The sequence below is a fragment of the Fukomys damarensis genome, unplaced genomic scaffold, assembly GCF_012274545.1.
Source record: "Fukomys damarensis isolate Sample0158 unplaced genomic scaffold, DMR_v1.0_HiC HiC_scaffold_38, whole genome shotgun sequence".
Lineage (NCBI taxonomy): Eukaryota > Metazoa > Chordata > Mammalia > Rodentia > Bathyergidae > Fukomys > Fukomys damarensis.
Window position 1 is genome coordinate 69,360,586 of NW_022900950.1, and position 22,554 is coordinate 69,383,139.

Consider the following 22,554-nt stretch of genomic DNA (forward strand, 5'->3'; position numbering starts at 1 on the left):
ATAAACAGACTCGGGAATCAGTGGAACAGATTAGAAGTTGGAGAAACAACTCCAGACATATTCAGCTACTCATCTTTGACAAACAAGCCAACCATCCTCACTGGAGGAAAGATAGCCTCTTTAATAGATGGTGTTGGAAAAATTGTATTTCAACCTGCCAAAGTTTAAAACAAGACCCATATCTATCACTGTGCACTAAACTAAAACAGAAGTGGATTGAAGATCTAAATATTAAAAAAGAAACACTAAACTTGTTGGAAGATAAATTAGGTAAAACTCTCTAAGATATTGGCATAGGAAAAGACTTTATGAACAAAACCTCAGTAGCATGAATACTAGCACAAATAATCAACAACAGGGATCTCAAGCTATTAAAAAGCCTCAGCAGTGCAAAAGAAACCAACAGAGATAAGGGACAACATACAATGTGGAAACAATTTATAGCAGCTGTACCTCAGATAAAGGTCTACTATCTAGAATATTTAAAGAACTTAAAAAAATCAGACCCCCCTAAATTTAAAGACCCAATTCAAATATGTGCATCTGAAATAAAGACAATTCTGAAAGAAGTAAAAGCAGCAAATAAACATAAGAAAAAATGTTCAACACCACTGGTCATTCAAGAGATGCAGATGAAAACAACACTGAGATTCTACCTCATCCCAGCAAGAATGTCTGTTACCAAGAAATAAACCAATAACAATTGTTGTTGGTTGTAGGGAGAAAGGAACCACACTGTTGGTAGAAGTGGAGACTGGCGCAACCACTATGGAAATCAATATGGAGATACCTCAACAAACTAGGATTAGATTTCCCATTTGACCCAGCTGTTCCTCTGCTGGGTATCTTCCCGTAAGAATTAAAAGAATCAAGCCACAGTGATATATGCTCACCCAAGTTCATAGTAGCATAGTTTGTAATACCTAATGCTTGGAAACAACCCAATTGCCTTTCAAAACTGGAGATTGGATAATGTGTGTGTGTGTATGTGTGTGTGCGTGTGTGTGTGTGTGTGTGTGTGTGTGTGTAATAAAATGGAATACTCCTCAGCCATAAAGAATAAGAAACTAGAGACATTTATAGCTCAATGGATGCACATTGAGGCCATACTTTAAAGTGAAATAAATAGTACACACATGTGTAAATACTGAATAGTTTCTCTGGTGTGCGACACTGAACGTGTTAATAAGGATTAAAATGAATAATTGATAATGTTAAATGGGAAGAAAAGGTCCAAAGGTGTAGGGCAAGCATGAGCGGTAGGAAGTGGGAGGGGAAAGGAAAGAAGGGAAAGGAAAAAATATGAGAAAAGGAAAAAATGGAAACAAAGTATTTTGCAAATAGGGAGGGGTGGAGGGGGTGAAGGAAGGGCAGGGGAATGGGGAAAAAATAAGAACCGAGATACATCATGTAAAGGTACAAGTTCCCAATGAGAAATGTAAATGTACTATATACCTAAAATTTACCAATAAAATAATTTAAGAAAATTTAAAAAAGGAAGTATATTGAATGGTGCCTTATCTGAGGAATATAAAAGCAGATCAACATTTAAAAATCAACTCATAGATATAATTCAGTATTCTAATAGACTACAGAGGAAAATACTATTTACTCTAACAATATTATAAATGCATCTGATCAAGTTAAACATCTATATTATTTAAGTCCTCATTCCTAAAAAAACTCTCTCAGCAATTTAGGAACAGAAGTTCCTTAGCCTGATACTGCATATGCATAGTGAAATAAGCCTCGATTCTCTGTTTCTAAAAGGGGAATAGGTCAACAATGTCTATTCTCATCTCCTCTGCAGCAAATCAGAGGAAATATAAATAAAAAGTAAAAAAGGAAGAGATGGCAGGAAACAGGGAAATAGAATTCTTAGAGATGGGAAAGGAGGGTGAAGGAAAGAAGAGGGAAGGAGAAGAGAGGGGCAGGACAGGCATCAAAATAATAAATATTATTAATAATTATAAATTATATTAATAAGTATATTATAATATTTTAATACATGTATTATTAATTATATTATATTGATAATAATAACTATTAAAATAATTATATATGCATGTAATTACATATATCCCAAAACAAATGTAACTATTATGCACTGTACACAGATACCAAAAGTAGAGTAACTATATTACCTGATTTAAAAAATAGCAATACATTAGCAAAAGAATATGCATAATAGTCAATAAATTTACTCAAAAATTTTGCAAAAATACAAATCATTTTAAATGGTGTTAAAAGTTGAATGCCTATGTGCTAAAGCAAAAAAGAATACCTTGTTCCTTATCCAATTGGTAACTTGATAATCTAATTATTAAATTTAAAAATAGAGCTTCTATAAGAAAACATAGAAGAAATTCTTATTGACCGTGGCACATTTGTTTTCTTCTTTCTTTTTCTTTTTGTGCTTAGAATTGAATGTACATACTCACACACTCTAGGCATAAACCCTAGAAAGACAAGTCACACACTGAGAAATAGTATTTGCAAAATTTATATCCAACTAGGAATTTCACATAGAATATTTAAACACCTCTTGATACTCAATAGTAGGAAAACAACTCAGTAAAAATGGGCCAATAATGTGAATAGACATTTCACCAAAGAAAGTATTTGTGATATACTGCTGATAAATAAGAATAAAAAAAAACACTGTCTCATTACTTGCTAGGAAAATGCAAATTAAAACCATGAAGAATATTATCACATACTTATTAGAATAACTATAATTAAATTTCAAAAAATCAACAATACACATATCTCATAAGAATGGGGAACAACTAGACTTCTCATACACTGCAAGTGAAAAAACGGAAGAATGTAGCTACTTTGGAAATGTGTCCGGTAGTGTCTTACAAAGGTCAACATACCCCCGCCATATGGCTTAGTAATTCAATTCCTACATATTTATCCAAGAGAAATGAAACTTTTGATCACTTAAAAACCTAGAAATCTGGAATTATTTTTGAAATTAGAAAAATTCAAACAATCCAAAAGCTTTTCACATGGTTTTAAAAAAAATTCACACACAAACACACACACTCACAGACACACACAGTGAAATGCTGCTGAACAATAGGAATGACTACATTCTGATGACCACACCATGGGTAAATTTCAAGTTCAACATGGTAAGCGAAGGGAGGAGACCACAGAGAGCTTTGTGCTGTACAATCCCATTAATGTGGCATAAACGGAAAAGACAGTTATATGGGTAGAAACAAACTAGTAGCTTCTAAGGTTTTGAAGTAGTAGGAGGAGAATGACTATAAAGGGATAAGAGGGAAATTTGGGGGCCAATGTAAGTGTTCCATATCATGATTGTGTTCATTCTTACATAACATTTTGCACCTGTCAAAACTCAAAAATATATAAATGTTATTGTATGTGAATGTTTACATAAAGAGTAAAAAGATGCAATATTTTAGAAGTGGTCAATAAATATTATAGTATGATTTGATTTAATTATTTTTATTACTAATCTGGTCGGGCAAGTGGCAAGTAGCCTAGAAGTGCAATTTTGATACCAACAAATATGAATTCAATTAAAAGAAACAAGGCCGGGGATTTAACTCAGTGGTTCCGCTATCTGCCTCGCAAGCGCAAGGACCCGAGTTCGATTCCTGGTACCAAAAAGAAAAAACAAAAACAACAAAAAAAAAAACCTCAATTAAAAGAAACATAGGGACAATAAAAGACACAATCAGAAATCCATTTGAAAAAGGAGGAGAGAAGGTTAAACAGGGCCAGAAAAAATGGGTCACCTATGAAGAAGTCAAGAGTTCAAATCACCAAAACTTGTCTAGGGTGGGGTGAGGTTGGGTTGGGTTGGGTTGGGATGAGTTTGGTTAGGTGGTGCTGGGGACAAAAGGGCTCACACATGCTGGACAAGTGCACTACTCCTCAGCCCACTTAATATTGAGCAGATATACAGCAACAATGTCACAGGAGTGTCCACATCTTAAATCAGGAGGAATACTCAAAATGTTTTAAAAAGTGTACAGCGAAAGGGATGAAGGAAGGTATTCTGGGAACAAAGGCACCTAGAACACTGGGCTGTGGAGCCTGGCTTCTGATGCACAGGGTTATAGAAACAAGAACTGAGGAACCAGTTAGAGAGCCATCTTGACTTTGCTTCCAGGAGCTGCTACAGACTGGTGCTCATGGTCTAAATTTATTGTACCAGAAGCATAGACACTAGTGTGGAAGCAAGCCACCACCTTTATTGGAGGCCTCTGCCTTGGTAGTAATGGGCACTAGGGCAGAGAAAAGGGTGAAGAGAACAGTTATTAACATATTATGTGGCTTATCTCTCACTAACTCTTTGTCAAATTCAGTTTCCACCAATGGAAAATGAGAGACCGTGCCTAAAAACAAACAGAAAATCAAAGGCAGTAAAATAATTCTCTGATTTCACATTGTTATACATTTTGATCCTCATTTACACTTTTAGGCTCTTACACCAGAAAATTTACACGTGTCTTTTTTATTTCACACACGAGTATGGTTTCAGTGGGCTGAAGATGAAAAGGGGAAGTGTGAAGGGGTAGGGGAAAGGAAAGAAGAGAAAGAAAAACATGAGAAAAGGAAAAATGGAAACAAAGTCTTTGTAAATAGCGAAGGGTGCAGAGGCTGGAGGGAGGGCAGGGGAATGGGTGAAAAAACAAAAACCAAGATAGATTATGTAAAGGTACAAGTTCCTAATGATGAATGTTATCATATTGTATATCTAAAATGTGCCAATAAATTGAAAACATTTTTAAAAGATAATTCTCCTAGTAAATACTGCACATAAGAATGATTCTTAGAGGACATGGTATTTGATGTGAATGTAAAAGATGTTTACATAAAAATTTGAAGACAAAGTTTTATAAAATGGAGTACTACACAGCCATAAGAATGAGAAACAAGAGACATTTATAGCTAAACGGATGCACAATGAGGCTATACTTTTAAGTGAAGTAGGACGTGCATATGTAAATACCAAATAGCTTCTCTGATGTGCAACACTGAAAGTGTAAATAAGGATCAAAATGTGTATTAGATAACGTGAAATAGGAAGAAAAGGTTTAAAGTGGAAGAAAGGGAAGGGGGAAAGGAAAGAAGGAAAATGAATAAATATGAGAAAAGGAAAAAAACAGAAAGTCTTTGTAAATAGGGAGGCGTAGAGGGGTTGAAATAAGTGAGAACCAAGATATATCATATAAAGGTACCATTTCCCAAAGAGGAATGCCATATTGTTGTATTTCTAAAATTTACCAATAAACTTAATCAATGAAAAACAATTGGGGACAGATAAAAGGAAAGGAAAGAGACAAAAGATAAAAGGGAAAAAAAGGGTAAAGTTGGAGAGAACAATGGGGAAGGCAGTAGGAAAGAGAATATGGAAAATGTGCAGTATTGAGAATGTAACCAAAGATAAAAGCTAACCTTGAGGAAATGTCAGCAAACTGGCCAGTCCAATGGGACTAAAGATGGAAGGCCACCAAGAGCTGAATGCACAGCAGCGACTCAGTTGACGAACTTGATTCTTTCCATGATTCGGGTTGCAGACCAAGTTGGACCAGAGCTGAATCAAATTCAATGGTTAGGCTCAATGTCGACGTGAAGGGGAAATTTGGTTTGGTTCTCACCCAGTTCAATTTGCCACCAGAAACATGTAGAGAACTGACTTTGTGAAGCAAGGTACCACTCTGACATCACTGAATGAAATGTTTCATGGGAAGGCATAACCACTCTTGATCTGATGTTCGATATGATGCTTGTAAACCAAAGGAAATGACAATTTGAGTTTTATATTTCTTGACACTCTTAGCTTTAATCAATCAAATGTTAATTGAACATCTAACATACATAGTACCATGCGAAGTGCTATGCATAATTCAGAAATAATATATTTCATTGGCCCTAAGTAGAGTTTATAATCCGAAAAGCACAATCTAGAGCACCTGAAAGAAAGCTTAGTAAGAGAATAAAAAGACTAACTGAAAAGATTAAATAAGCAATGTGTCTTTCAGTCTTTGCCTCCAGCGCATGAAATCAATAAGCACTGTGCTCTTATTTGCAATATTCTGTGCTGAATATTATAATATGTATTCTGAAATTAGCCTTCTTTGTTTCCCTTTCTTCCCTTTCCTTCCTGTCTAGAACATAATATTGTGTATCTACACACCAGCTGGTGTATAAATCCAGGGAGAAACGAGATGGAAATCATGTGGAAGAATGAGATTTGAAAGTTCCATTTTAGTGATGTGTGAGCTAATATTAAGAATAATTGCATATATTGAGGATGTACTCCCAAGTGAAATAAGTAAGTCACACATGTATAAATACTGAATAGTTTCTCTGGTGTCAAAAACTATAATGGTACATATGATCCTAATGAGATAAGTGACAATGTGAAATAGGAAGAAAAGGGCTAAAGGTGTAGGGGAAGTGGGAAGGGTAGGGAAAGACAGTAAGCAAAAAAAAAATGAAAAAATGGAAATAAAGTATTTGTAAATAGGGAAGGGAGGAGGGGGTGAAGGGAGAGCAGGGATAAGGGGAAAAAATGAGAACCAAGATCTGTCATGTAGAGGTACAAGATCCCAATGATGAATGTAACTGTACTGTATACCTAAAATGTACCAATAAACTCAATGAGGAAAAAAAAAGAATAATTGTACAGTGATTCTGCTGCCTGCCTCGCAAGCACAAGATCCTGTGTTCCATCCCCAGTACAAAAAAAAAAAGAATAATTACAAAATTCAAAATTTATCCAGAAAGTAAATTAGGGGGTTGGCATTTATCTCAGACTTCAAATCTTTAAAAACCTTATTTTGGGCTGGTGGTGCAGTTCAGTGGTGGAGTGCTTGCTTAGCCTGCAAGCGTTACTGGGTTTAATCTTTAAGACCACAAAAACAACTGTTTTCACACTGAGGAGAAATTTGTAATCTATAGTGTTTGAAAGACTCTTCATCTGATTGATGAAGTTTCTCCGGAAATCCAAAGCTGTAAAGTTCAACTGGGAGCCAGATAAAAAGTTTCCTAGAGGCCAAGTGATTTTCAGTCTCACTAGAATATTACCATTTCTGATTTTCTCCCTATATTTATGCTTCAGTTTGGATCCTTTTTCTTTTTTTATTATTGTTTTTGTTTTTTAAAAGGCCATTTTCAATTAAAGTTTCTAATTAGATTCCACATTTGACACATATCTCTAGTAGAAAGCAAATAGTCATGGTAGTAATTAAAAGGCAGCTGTCTCTTGTTTTCTTGGGACAAAACAAGGCTCAGAATGTTTCATGATTTTCTTCTTCTATTTAAATAATAGCCAATTTATTTTTAAATTAATTTTATTCGTACATGTAATGTATGCAATAAAATGACATTCATCTTTGGAAGTTTGTACCTTTACATAATCAATCTTGGTTCTTATTTTTTCCCAAGTCCCCCGCCCTCCCTTCAACCCCTCCCTCCCCCCCAATCTACCAAGATTTTGCTTCCATTGTTTTTCATTTTCTCATCAATTCCATTCCCTTTTTTCTTTTCCCCTACTCCTCCTATTTCCCCTTTCTCTTTGTCCCTTTTCCTCCTATTTCACATTATCTATTATACCTTTCAGTCCTTATTTACACTTTCAGTTTCTCACAGTAGAGAAGCTATTCAGTATTTACACACGTGTGTCCAATTTACATCACTCAAGAGTGTCACCTCAATGTGCATCTATTTAGCTATAAATGTCTCTAATTTCTCATTTTTTATGCCTGAGTAGTATTCCATTTTATTAAAAAACTACATTTTCTTTATCCAGTCTCCATTGATGGGCAATTGGGCTGCTTCCGAGTTTTAGCTATTACAAATTGTGCTGCTATGAACATGGGTGCGCATAGAGCCAATATAGCTGAAAGATGCCGAATTGGTCTAAGAATGCCAATGCCCTTCCTAACATGTATACTGAAAACCTCTTTTCTGGAATGAGGATAAGTGAACTGAAATATTTTGGGTCATTAAGGTGTTCACTGCTGAGAGTATAAATTCTTCACCTTTTATAGAATATGGAATTATTCTTTAAAGTACTAATGTGGGCATTAACCCAAGTCATTTACATAACTTTAAGGCTTTTTAGGAACCTAAATTAAGAAAATTAAAAAAAAAAAGGATTGACATTTTTATATAAAAGAAAATGAATCAGACTAGCTGAGGGGCAAGTAATAATTTTTTTGGTTTTTCTTTGTTGGACTTAAGGAAACTAATATTACACTGATGTTAAAAAATTGTTTATGAAGCTCTTACTTCAGAACTCATTTTGGTGCCTAAGGCAATATTTTCACATTCAAAATATAATCAAGACCTGAAGCAATTAACTACATAATTCAGGTCAGAGAAACTCTCTGCTGGAAAAGCTAAACCATGGAGGCAAACAGATTATTTTCTGGCTTGAGTTATCTAGATTCTAGGAAATTATCTAATATAGTTTGATGTGCATAGATATCAAATACCAAAATTACCAAATTACCAAATTATTACATTGCCAAAATGCAAATGTGTCCTAAGCAGTAAAAGAACCTCTTAAAATCTATACTCCCAAGGGAAAATCTTGAAACAATTCCCCACGTAATCCCAAAAATAGCTTTGGAAATTTTTCAGTGTTACACACACACACACACACACACACACACACACACACAATAAACCATGGAGGCAAACAGATTATTTTCTGGCTTGAGTTATCTAGATTCTAGGAAATTATCTAATATAGTTTGATGTGCATAGATATCAAATACCAAAATTACCAAATTACCAAATTATTACATTGCCAAAATGCAAATGTGTCCTAAGCAGTAAAAGAACCTCTTAAAATCTATACTCCCAAGGGAAAATCTTGAAACAATTCCCCACGTAATCCCAAAAATAGCTTTGGAAATTTTTCAGTGTTACACACACACACACACACACACACACACACACACATTTTGGTTTTGCTTTTTTACTGTAAATTTTATCAGAATCACTAACGTCAATTGGCACTTAAATCTCCTGAAAGTGTTACAGTGTTCAGAAAGTTGTAAATTCTCTGGACCCCAAATCATTTCATGCAGGACACGTCCTTTGGTTGTGTCCCAAAGACAGAATACCTTGAGAACTTCTTTGCCCCAAAATTAGCTCATCGACACCATACTCTTTCGGATGTCCTGTCAGCTAGGGTGAAATGGGCTGACAGATCCGAAAGTGCTATATCCAGGGAACAAAGAGTTCAAGCGACACGAACAGGAATGTCAAGGGGGGAAAGTGGCCGAGCTCTCCCTTGCCACGACACTTGACCCGGGGGAGCCGGCCAGGACACAGACCCAAATCTACTTCACCCTGGGTCTCTCTCCTCTTCTGTGACCATACTGTAGCCACACTAGCTTTCTTTCCATTGCTTTTGTTTTTTCATTTAAAATTTTTTTTTTTTAAATTTATTGTTGTGGCATCTGCCAGGGACTCTAGCCTCCTAATCAAAGTTTCAGCCTAAATGTCATCATCCGGAGAAGTACTGTCAACGTAACCCACAATAGATTCTTGCTCCCTCTCCAATATATCCTCCCACAGAACTGTAAAATTTTCCTTTTTAACATTTATTACAACTCTTACTCACATATCGCTATTTGCTGATTTCATGTCTCTCCCACTGGACTTCAGGCACCACAGAGTCGACTGGACTATGCATATTTTTTTCAATTATGTAAAATTATTTCATAGATGAGTTTCCCACATGGTAGATCTTTCGTGAATATGTGATAATTTAATAGCAAGTGCTACCAATAAATTAATTCTTTCACATTGCTGTCTAGGTCTAGCCTAACTTACACTCTCATAACTGGTTTAAATTGCACATCGAAGGACATTTTTCTGTAGGGTAGGAACAGTTACCTGTAGCAGCCAGTTACACACACTCTAAGACACCAAAATGGTATTATTAAGATTATCTGGCTAACAATAGGGGAGATAAGGTTGCATTTATTATCAGTTTTAACAAGTGTTATATGTTAAAGTACTGAGATTGCGCCTGTACCTGGTTCAAGTTGTATTCCTCAACACTTCTTCTCTTTGACGATTATTTTGCTGGTTTCAGGACTCTGCAAAGGACAAAAGGACAAATTGTTAGGACTTGTAACTCTATAATGCCCATTTTTACAAACGTGGGGACTTTCTATACCCACAAGATCCACAGAACACATTTGTTTCTTATTTCTGTTCCAAATTAATATGCCTCAAGCAGGTCATAGAGCTCCATTGGAAGGAATTATTCCTTACCCTTATTTACTGCTCACATGTGCCACACACTATTCATTGCAAAGCCTATTTAAATTATATAGATATAGATATAGATATAGATATAGATATATAGATATATTATTCTTCATCACCACTGGGCAAGAAAGGGTTAGTTCAGCGGGGCTGCTTTTCTCAAATCCTGCACATTCCAGGACTGGGCTTTGATTCTACCAGGGAGACAAAATTTGAGCTATTGTTAGTGCACCTGTTCAGAGGTTTTTAAAAATATGTTTCTTCTGTATGTACGAAGACTTGGGTGACGGTGGTCCGCTCTGACCAGAGAACTTTAGAGTGTAATTTACAGAAAATATTTGTTTCTGTTGAAAGAAAGTGGTGACATGGGAGTCAGGGGAGCTGAGGCTGTTTCTTCGGGGCTGCACGCTTATGGGATATCCTGAAAGTGAACTCCAGGCCTGGTCCCTGGCTAAGCTTCGCTGGTGCCCCTCACTTCATGTCTCACACACGGCTGGGAGCTGTCATCACGTCCCCGCGGGGTGGCCATATGGAAGTTTGTTTCTCAATTTTGGTTTATGACTCTTTTTATTTTGTAATAAAAAATACGGTTAGGATTATACAGCTTTTCTGAGTTGGAGGAAGGTCTTGAGGCCAATTATGAAGCCTGGGGGTTGTTTTAGAAACTTCAGCATGTCACCCTATAAGTTTGATTATTTTTCACGTTGTGTGGAGAATTTGTAAAAAAAAAACGTATGAGGTAGCTCAGGCAGAGTCTCAAAACTAGTTTAAGTATTGGCATTTTAATTTGAAACCAATTTAAAGCCAGAGTTTGGTCATTTTATCACTATCCATTTTTTATAAAAACATTTGATATTATAAGCTACTGAATAAATATACTAAAATGCTATCTGACTCTTTTCCTATGTTTATTGTCAAGAATGATAATTTCAAATTGTATATTTATTTTCTGTTACTAAGACTCCATTTTACCTGTGGGAAAAAAATAACTTACTGAGTCAGATTTATTCATTAGCCCCCCTACTTTTTTCAAAATATCTTTCCTCTTGTCACATCAAAAACGCAAACATAATACATGACCTTCTCATATCTATGACTATATCTCTCTCTCTAACTGCCCATCAGTATCCATGGGAGAGTGGCTCCAAGAGCCCATGCGGGTACCAAACTCTGTAGCTGCTTAAGGGCCTTACTTAAAGTGATGTAGTATTTGCATATGATCTATCCACAATGCCCTATACCCCTAAATCTTCTCTAGAATACTTGTAATACCTAATACTGCAATGTAAATGCTACATGCTATAAATAGTATACGATATTGGTCAGGAAATAATTACAAGGAAAAAAAGTCTGTACATGTTAAGTGTAGAAACAAATTTTTAAAAATATTTTCGATCCACAGTTCACTGAGTCAAAAAAATGTGTAACCCATGGATTTGGTAGGCCAAGTGTGTGTGTGTGTGTGTGTGTGTGTGTGTTGAAATTACAATGAGTAATCTTTAAATCACATTAAATCTTATTTGCTTTGGGGAAAAATACTTCAACTAGATAAGACTTTGAAAAGTTTCAGAGTAACAGAAAGCATGAAACTAGTCACTCTGCTAGACCTAAAGAAAATGCAAGGTATCTGTTGATTGCTAAACACAAAACAGAAAAATAATAACTACAAGGAAAAGTCCTAGGTTTGCTTTCTCAAACTTTAATTTAGGTACACTTTGTAAAGGGCATCCTGGTTTAATTAGATATGCTCATTAGGTGTCTGAGATAGTAGCTTTATTCTAACATTTGAACAAAACTATAATTTATGTATCATCCTTTTCAAATCCACCCAAAGCTTAGCATTACGCCCTGTTGTACACACAGTACACGGCAGTGTTCGCCTTTATCACCAGAACAGATCACACAACCTGGTGTTGGAGGTGTCAATACACCTGGGAAGATGCAGTCTACCTTACACATACAATGTGGATGTCCATTATATCGATGCATAAAGAGCAACAGTTTCACGTTGTCCAAAGTTGCTAAGTAAGCCCTTAAATTATTTTTTAAAATGCAAGTAAAGCATGCAGAGGAAGGATAGAGCAACCTCTTGTAGGTGGTCATTAAATATATCAGATATTAGCGAGATAACTGTTCAAATTCAAAGAACAAATTCAAAGAACAAAAGTTTATGATGTAGAAAGATCAACTGTGTCATGTGTGTCTGAGCCTTTCTGACTTGTTTTGTCCCCATTACAGTATTATCCATCAGTTGTCAGTTTCCATCATTCAGCAAGAGCCAATATTTATTCAAACCTACTGAAGTGTTCAATCATCTTAAATAAATATCCCACAGAGTAAATGCAAACAAAAAGGCTTCATTTAACACGTGTGTCATTACCTTCAAAACAAATGATCAAATAGTATGTTTTCATTAATTAGGACATAAAAGTTTTCTTTAAAACAAAGAGTACAAAATTCTGTTTTGAACAACTTCATAATGTTAAATTAAACATATTGTTTAGGACTAGAACGTGGCACATAAAAGCCTTTTTTTTTTAGGCTTCCATTTATGCTATGGGAGGTGGTACACTCCCTGGTCCCGGTACTCATTCCCTCCCTCTGTGGTCCTAAACAGTACATGCAGCACATCGGGTCTCTCCTTCCACCCAGAGTGTTATGATGAGAATGTAACTAATTTGCCTTTTCCATGTTTCCCCATGGAAGAAACCTGAGCTTGAGATGGCTTATGTGGACCCTACACAGCCTAGCTGACTCCAGGACAAGTTCTTCCTCCGTGAGAGATCTGGGATAGTTTACGGAAGACGAGCTCAGGTGTAGGGTTTAGAAGAGCTCACAGAGACAGAATACTCTGTAAGTCAGGGAACTGTGCTATATGGCAGTCTCGAGGGTTCTGAGAAACCCACACACTGCTTCCTAAAAGGTCTAGTATTTAAATACCTGCCTTACAGATTATTTACATAGTCACTAAAAGATATATAAAAAAGTCTCAAAAATAGCTATAAAAATTCAATCTGATCTCCAAAAGTAAATGTTTAAAACCTTACTCCTGTTGCTCAACATTGTCTTCAGTACACATATAGAAATTTTTCTATTACAATTAATAAAATAATCCCAGCAAACTCCCAGGATGCAAGATAAATTTGCATCAGCAACTTTTCTATATAATGGAAATAAACAGAAAATAACTTTTTCAACATAAATAAATACAAATCCCAATAGCCACAGTAATATCCTGAATCACTGTAGCCATGGCCGTAACAATCAATAAAATGCTTATGAATAACCCTGTAAAGAAAATTATAAAAAGCTGTAAAGAGAAATAGAGAGCTATAACCTATACATGAATGAGAAAAATATTTACAATATAAATATCAATTCTTCCAAAAATTCATTAATATTAACATAATTCAAAGAAAAATCTTTGTGGGAGTAATTTTAGAGCTTTTTGAACTTTTTGAAGTTTGTTTGAACAAAAAGGTTTGGATCCTAAAGAAAATTCTGAATGTGAATGTTGAGAGAACTTTTACTATATTTATAAAATATATGATTATGATACATTTAACAGTAGAGAAATGGCTTTGAAATTCATTTGATGTTTAAATTAGTGTAACAATACAGGTATTACAGAAATATCCATTTATTTATTTTTTTATTCAACAAATACATGCCAGTCATATGCCAAGCAATGTTCTGGTTAAAAAGGGACAACACAATTCCTGTCCCCTTCTGTTAAGTTTGGTGGGGAAAAATTAATAGCTATTTTCATTAGAAGAGAAACTGATATAATGGAAATGGTAATCCATGGATGTACATAAAAAGGAGCATTAAAATTATTGTCCAATAAAATGAGAACCAGAAATAAATTCTAAAAATTAAGGAATTGTTTGACAATTATTGAAATAGTGGCCTCGCTTTTGCAAGTCAAATGTGTTTCATGAGATATACATATAGATCCCAAATGTATTATGGAAATAAATAAAACTACAGTGCAACAAACAAAGATATATGAGGTCATTACTGACATGCATTTTTGAAAAAAGTATATGTACTTCTGACGCTATAAATACTAGAAAAAAATTACAAAGAAAATGCCTGGCAGGTTGGACTATGAAAAAAAACTATTAAAATTAATACAATTTACATTTATTATTTTAATATAGAATATATTCTAATAATATTTAATAAGTGTAATACAAAATGAATAAAACAGAAGTAGCTCTGAAACTTTTTATGTCCAATGTAATAGTCTATTTTAATATAAATACTAAATATCAGATGAAAAATAGTCAAAAAGAACTTCAGAATAAACAAACAACTCATTAATGAACATATGGAAAAATGTTCAACCTCATTAAAACTCAGGGAAACAACCATTAAAACAATGATTGAAAACATTTCATCTAACAAATTGGCAAATAATAAAAACACTTTGATATTGGTTGCTATTTTGAGATTGCTTTGAATGATGCTTCCTGCACCCCGGGAGTGTTTTCTGAAAATTCTGAAGTAGACTTCCTGTACCAGTAGGTCGAAGAAGCATTCTAACCATATGTAGTTAGTAAGGGATGATCTTTTCAGGCACATCATATTGTAGCATTCCACAAACCATAACCATTTTAGGCAAACGACTGTTAAATACTCATCATAGTCTTATAGGTATCATAGCCAGTGTGTGCAATAGATGTGATAAATACGATGAATTGTTGAATAGATAGAGAAAGGAATTTGCTTCTTCATGATAAAAGAAAATGGGCACTGGTTTCTCAGAAAGTATGTTTCTGTACTCTTTGATCTAGTAACTCTAATTCTAGGTTTTTATTTAGGTGAGTAATACCATGCTAGAAAATAAAGTATATACAAAGAATTTCTACAAAAAGACTAGGTAGAAAAAATAGGAGCAACCCAAATACTCAACAACACAGAAATTTGGAGTAAACTTTATTACATTAACTTGGCAGTATATTATATCATTATTATAAAGATATATGCACAAAGTTTTAAAATTCATATTTAAAAGGTTTATGCCAAAATGTTAAATCTAGAAGATGATTTTTAAGTGGTGTATCTTGGTTATAAATATGTGGTAGTATGTCATGGAAGACAGCATCAAAATCCCTTCTTCACCACTCTTTATCTGTGTGAGTAAGTTACTTAGCCACTATATGTCTGTTTTATCATTTATAAAATATAAAAGTAGTAACCATATTGCCTATCCCAAAATGTTATTTTTAATTAATAATAAAATTAGAATTCAAGCAGAGTCAACAGAATCTTCCAGGTACTAAGTATTCAGTAAACTGCAGTTATAGCTTTTATTTTAGTTATTAAACAAAAACTATGCCTATGCATATCAGAAAGTTTAGATGGCAACACGCCATGTGTTGGTGATAGTTGTGTGGGTGGCCTGGCCAACCAGGATGTTTGGAACAACTCTTCTATATGTTGGAAATGTCCCCTATCACAAGTTTATATACCACCGTGACAGATGCTAGAAACCCACTTCTCAGTCTTTGAGACAGTTAGTGTACAAGCATGTGGCCTATTCTCCACTGATGCCACCGTGCAGAGCTTCACTCAGAAACATACACTTCACAGAAGCCATCCGGCAGTCTGTTCTGGGAGCTGAGGCTGCTGCCAGCTCTCCGAGGTAGTGAGAGTAGAGGTTCCACCCTTGGACCCAGCGTCAGTAGTGTGGTCAGAGGTGGCCAGGCCAGTGAGATTTTTCTAGAACAGTGTTCATATACATCTGGTTGGGGACAGTGCTCAGAGAGGGTGTCCCCCAAGGCTGACCTCTGTTCCTTATTTTAGCTGATACTAGACACATTTTCCTCCATTAACCTCTTCTTCCACAGTACCCGAGCCCACATGCAGGTGTGTGTGCATGTATAGCCGCCTGCACACACACACACACACACACACACACACACACACACACACACTCTTATTTATGACTGCATTGATATAAAGACATTTATAGGTATAATACAATTTTTCAATCTAAACATTTATTTTTTTCCTTTGAATTTTAAAAAGAAATTAAAATCTGAAATGTATTGTGGGCTTAGGTACTAGATCTTACTGTGCCTACTGGATAAGTCTACCCTGTTGAAGGTTTTCAAATGAATTGTTTGGGCTTTAAAAGAGTTAATGTGTATTCCATGTTTTCAGCTAAAAAACCTGATCACACAGATTGCAAAAATGCAGTGATAATTTTTTTAACATTTTTCACTTTAGAAATTCTCACATTTAAAAAACAGTATGCATTATTTAAGGGAAAATAATACATTTATGAAGGGAGAAAAAATGTGATCAATTAATGTATCATCAAATGACACCAAATGAAAACCTAGGCACATCTCAGAATCTCAAACCAGACAGGTACTGCAAGGATCCCTGCAGAAAAATGCATTAGGTCTAATCATGTATCTGCCATTGAAATGACCTTTATCCCATATCTTGACAAAGTTTTCACTTCCAGTCATACTCAGCTCTGTAAGATATTATATGTTATATATATAATATATATACATATAATACAATATTAGGAAGCAAATCAGAATCTGTCCTATAGTTTGTTAAAAAGTTCCTCTGGGACACTAAGCTACAATTTTTATTTCTGAAATGCTCTCTTTGCCCTGAATGCATCTCCAACATCTGAATATTCTTTATATTCCCAGCTTAGATACCTTTTATCAATCTTCAGAATCATTCCATAACTCTCCAGCTCAAAATACTTTCCCATACTTGTTTCTTTTATTCTGTATCAACTTATGATTTCCACAAGTAAACTGTTGCTTCCACACAGCGATAGGAATTTCTAAGTCAGGGCACTTTCTTCTATAGCTTCAGATCACAGGCTTGTCATGTCTTTGACTCCCATAAGAAAGAAACAAAATTTCTTTGGGACATAGTTAAAAGGAAATCTGAAATACAATTCAAAAATGCAGATACTTTTTTGTTGTTGTTGTTAAAGCAGCTAACCAAAATCAAATGGTGAAAAATGCACAAAACTGAGAACCTAGGAATACTGATTCTCAGTCCTGGTTACACTATTTAATGCTATGGCCTATAAAATCCAAGTCAAGGCTTCAGTTCCTTTCCAGATAATGTAGATGCTTAATCTCTGATGGTTTGATTTCTAATAAAGATTTAGATCCTCTAAGTCATTAGCTAAGTGAAAAAGTAAAATGAATGAAACTGCTGATCAATATCATTTCATTTGTACCTGTGGGAAAACTGGCATCTGAAAGAGGCGACAACAAGAGGATAATCAGAAGGCTGTGGTGGTTATCAGCAGCAAGTATTGTAGATAGGTAAGTTAATTAGATACCTGGGTAGGCAGTTAGACAGGACAGGCCCTCAAGGAGCCAACACAGAGAACAACTGAGCACATTCACTGGTCAGCATTATGAAAAGAAAAGAGGTTAGCGATATAAAAAAGAGAAGAAGTACTGCTCCCCGCAAAGATGAAGAGCAGTGATTGATATTTTAAATGTTGACATTTCTTATAGTGACTTGTTTTCCCACTTGATCCCCATTTAATCAGTATCACCTGGGTGACTGTACTTGTAATCTTATTGGATGATCTCTTGGTTTGTCCCCCCTCATGCCCACCTTGTAACGTAACACTAGGTCTTACAGCTTTGTCCCACTTTGTACCCACCTCACTTCGTGGCTTTGCCAAGCAGGGTGGGTGGGCAACTCACTTTCCACTTGCCCTTCTTTTTCTCTTAGACAGAAGTGATCTATCTCAATTACTTTTTTCCTACTATCCATTGTTCCTAGAATTCATTCTTTGATTTAGAGAATACGGACTCATATTTGGGGTATTTTGCAGGTTTGGGAGTTACATGTATTCCCTCTACACCACAAGCACCTAAGAGAGAATAGGCGCAAGAATCCAGGAGCAAAGGACATTTGGATGAGAAGCAGCAGAAACATTAGTACAATGCAAATCATATTAGAAAAAATGATTTCTAAAGTGTTTTTCTATAATTTTATAACAAAAGTTAAAAATTTCAGAAATACATGCTGGGCATTTTACTATCTTTGTGTTCCCAGTCTTCTCCTGGGGTAGATGTCTACATGGAGTTTATCTTGCTTTGTAGCTCTGCGTCAAACTTCAGGCTGGAGAGACCTTCCATCAGGTGCTTTCTATCCATTGGCAACTTACCAGCACAAAGCCCTTCATATGCCCATTCTCACCCTTTGGAATTCTCATATCATTTATGAGATGGAAGCTTGCTGCTCAGGTATGCTTTAATATAAATTTACTTTTTTAACTCTCCATATTATCATGTCTTCCTATATATAGATTGCAATTAGAATGCTTGTTTAGTGAATGCTTCCAAGAGCAAAACAGATTTATACATTAGTGTTTTTAGAACATGCTATATACCAGAATGACTCTGGGAATACAGATTCTCATTCAGTGTAATTTGGAAAGGTGTACCACATGCCCGAAATGATGCACCTGGATGATTTTATTTTAGCAGCTCTGGGGGAAAAAGGGATGTGTAATTCTGCTGAATCTTCATTTAAACTGTTGAATCACATTTCAGAAAACCCAGTGAGGTCAATGGTTTTAATTATCCAAATACAAAGTGATAGACATAGAATTTAGCACTAGGAAGTTTAGATGGGAAGGCTATTTATTTCCTAAAACAAGTAGTTAAAACTTCCTATGAAAGGAACATCTCTTCCGTTTTGTTGACCTTAGGCCATGGGAAGTGAGCTGACACTGGGAAAGCTTTAATGTAGTAAGCATCACAGTGACATTAACTATTTTATTCTCATGAGAGTGAGGAAGCAAAGAGTGCAATACGAGAAGAAATGACATACAGCAGCAATATATGGGTAACAGTGGAGAAATTAATATAAAACACAAAAAGTCAATAGCCTGTAAGAATACTGGTGACTGTGTATGACATTCCTTATGATAAGCCTCATAAAAATACATGTTGAAAATAGACACTATAAACATGAGTAATAAAGAAAGCCAGAGATATCATTGTAAGGGGAAAGTACATTTGTTGTTGTTGTTGTTGTTTAAAATTGAATTAGCTTTATCAGTTCCACCCTGAAGGAACCATACTCAAGACATTTGTAGAGTTATGACTCCAAAAGAAGGGATAATTCTGAAGAGATAGATTAACAGAAATCTCATGAAAATAAAGCCCATCAAGGCCCAGGTAAGTTGTTGTGCTAAAGACAAAATAACTCTGAGGTACTGTTTTCCAAGTCAAGAGGGTAAGACAAATAAAATTTGTATCAATATTAGATACTTTCAGTAGATTCAAATGAGAATGGTTTTATATCTCTCACAGCAGGAGTTCCTTATTATATAAAATTCAGAAGACTATGTTAGAAGAAGCATTTTCTGGGCCAAAAGAAAAAAGAAAGAAGGTGCTCAGATGCAGCAAACAGTACTTGTGTTCCAGGAGGTAGAAGAAAAAAAGAATCAATTGAATAAGCAGAGAAAGCTGTCTAACCCTCTTTTGAGCCTCCATCCAAAGTGAGAGAACAGCAGGGGACAAAGACCAAAGGCAGATTGTTCTCCTTTAGAGAAACACGAGGCCAAAGAAAATATTTCCACTGCTCCTAAAGAGATGAACAGTACTGAATGTCTGAAAAATGTGCAAAAGGAGCTTAGAAAAAAAAAAAAAACTGTCTCACAGGCATTTGGTCTTCACCGGACTGTGAGAAGAAAAGACAGCTTCACGTATCTACCAAGGAGCCTCACTCCACAGAAGCTTCTGAGAGTGAAACAAGACCGAATCAGAAATCAAGGCAAGGGAAATGTAGACGTTTAACTTCTCTGGCGTTTATATGTAGATAGAATTTCTCCTTTGCTATGGGTATTTATTAGAATGTTCAAAATAATTTATCCAATTTGCATTATTTGGATCATCTTTGCTAGATATTACAATTGCATAATTTCTGGGGAAAGCTGCTGGCCACGTGGCCAGGTACAATTTGTGATGAAAAATAGTCAGTGGATTTTGAGTTACGATAGAGCAGGATTTTGAAATTCCATAATGTGCTGTCCTAAAATACTGCAATGACCTCAGGACTAGTGCAGCCCCATAGATGGTTTTATGACAATGCAGATGCAGTCCATTCTGCCCTATCCTACAGTGATTCACTAGCTACAGAGTGATGTACACTGTGCCCCAAACTCTGGATTTTTATTTAATACATTAGGGTTTAAAATAGCCATATGTGGCTCATGGCTACTCTTTTGGACATTGCAGCTCTAGATAAAATACTGAACTTCACCAGATACAAAAAGGAAGGGTGCTATTCTCAACTTTATGAATAGAAAGTAGAACCCTCTGGGGATGAGTGATCCTTCTCTCACTGAGGCCAGACTTCACTCCAGTAAGCCATACCAGAGACTGCTAAATCCAAATGGGTTATGAAAACAAAAAGAAGACAGCTCATAGGATGGGGGCCCAATCTTCAAGACTCTAATCTCTAATAGCACTGCCGTAGAGAGCACGCCTGCCTTTCTTCCCCCTTCTCATGCATGGGCTTCCCACTGTTCTGGACCCTAGGAGATCACATTCTCTCTTGTTCCTCCCTGTGACCAGCCCATGACTGTGGGCTCCATCCTAGGCAGGGGCTCTGTATCGTCCAACTAGACTGAGTTCATAAGTTACTATCAGGATGAAATATTAGGAAGTTCAACTTGATATCAAGTGTGTCATATCATCAAATCAAGGTCTTAGTAATAAAGCTACTGCTTATAGCTCCATTTGCCTGATTTTGATGCCTACCGATCAGTCACACATGAAACACAAAGGAAGGGAACAGGATTATTTATCGACCAATGCCCTTGCTCAGGAATTCAACAGTAGATATTTCTGATCTGTTAACAGCTTCCAAAGTAAAAAGGAGGGCTTGCATTTGTGGTGGACTTGTTTTTCTTTTTGGAGGGGATTTTAGTGTATTTATTTGTTTTCCTTAGTACATGTTTGCAGTATGTAACGATTACAAGGGGAGTTAGTATAACATCACTCTCTTTTTGTCTCTAAGATGACGTAATTAATACCTGTAAGCATATAAACAGACGTGTAATCAGGGTGTACGAAGGCAGCCATGACCCAGAGGACTTGATCATAGGCAGGTGCTTTCTGCAGAGATTAATGCCTTCTCCGACCTTTCTGAACTAGCCCAGTTCCCCATTATTTACGTCTATGTCAGCTAGTACTTCTCCTTCATAGCATATCAAATATGTATTTGTGTGACTCATTAAGGAAGACCTTACAATTCCCACTAGATTACAAACTCTATAAGAAGTTTGAGCATTTAAATTATTCTATTTCCAGTACTTGGAACGATGACTGAATGTTTAAAATGCTCAATAAATAAATGATGCAGTGTATCACTTAATGACAGATAAGATTATCTTTAATATGAGCACAGATTATGATACAAAGCCATTTTTTTTGTTTCTTTAGGCATAGGCCTCAGAAAGAAAAACTATGCAAAAAACTTCTTGTTTGGGCAGGTTATAGTAATTCCCAGGAAAAAAATTAAAACTGATTGTAACATAGAAACCGTAATAATGGCTGGACTTGGGCAACGCTTGTGCTCAGATTCTACAGATCCAAAGGGTCTCACAGTAGAGCTGGGTGGACAATTCAGAATGCTCAGCACAGTGCTCAGGTCATGGCAGCAGCCTTTAAGTACTGCCATGATATTCCCACACTACACTGAGAATTTTACAGAAGGTGACAGTCAGGGCAGAAGAGGGGCACTTTACTGAGCCAGGTTCCTTACCATTTTGTCCAACTAGCTCCCCCTCAAGGTATTTTTGAAGCTCATACAGCAAAGGCCAATGGGAACTATCTGCAAATAAATGCCACGGAAAGATCAATATAAATTGTGGATTTCATTGTGGATTTGTTCAACAAATCTCAAAGTATCTAGAGCAAAGGAATATGCTTTGGGAAGTGAGATTACCACTATTTTACTTGCACAAATTAGAAATACAATCTAGAAATAAAAATACATCTGACATAAATTGGGCACATTAAAGGACACCCTGAACACAGCTATGTTTACAGCTGAAAGCCACAACCTCCACTAACCATGTCTTATTTTTTCCTTTGGCAATTAAACACTAAAATTAGAGGGGTGATTTATGCTCCCAAATTCTAGAATATTTTCAAAACTCAAGTTATTAATTAATTCTTTATTTTGATTTTCTGAGACAGAGTCTCCATATGTAGTTCAGGCTGGTCTGGTACTACTGGAGATCCTCCTTTC

At 35.7% G+C, this 22,554-nt stretch overlaps 1 protein-coding gene and 1 long non-coding RNA gene across 3 annotated transcripts in view; one reads left to right on the top strand and one right to left on the bottom strand.

Moving 5' to 3' along the window:
• The window catches only part of LOC104873284, a 28,491-nt gene extending 8,419 nt beyond the window's left edge, over window positions 1-20,072 (top strand). The window contains exons 3-5 of the long non-coding RNA XR_783420.1: window positions 6,157-6,319; window positions 18,390-18,533; window positions 19,608-20,072. This is a non-coding gene — a long non-coding RNA (uncharacterized LOC104873284). The remainder of the gene's footprint in view (window positions 1-6,156; window positions 6,320-18,389; window positions 18,534-19,607) is intronic.
• The window catches only part of Inpp4b (inositol polyphosphate-4-phosphatase type II B), a 943,087-nt gene that overhangs the window by 372,941 nt on the left and 547,592 nt on the right, over window positions 1-22,554 (bottom strand). For both annotated transcript variants that reach the window (XM_010639876.2, XM_019209903.2), the window contains exon 5: window positions 10,043-10,106. The gene's annotated coding sequence lies outside the window, so the exon portion shown is untranslated. The remainder of the gene's footprint in view (window positions 1-10,042; window positions 10,107-22,554) is intronic.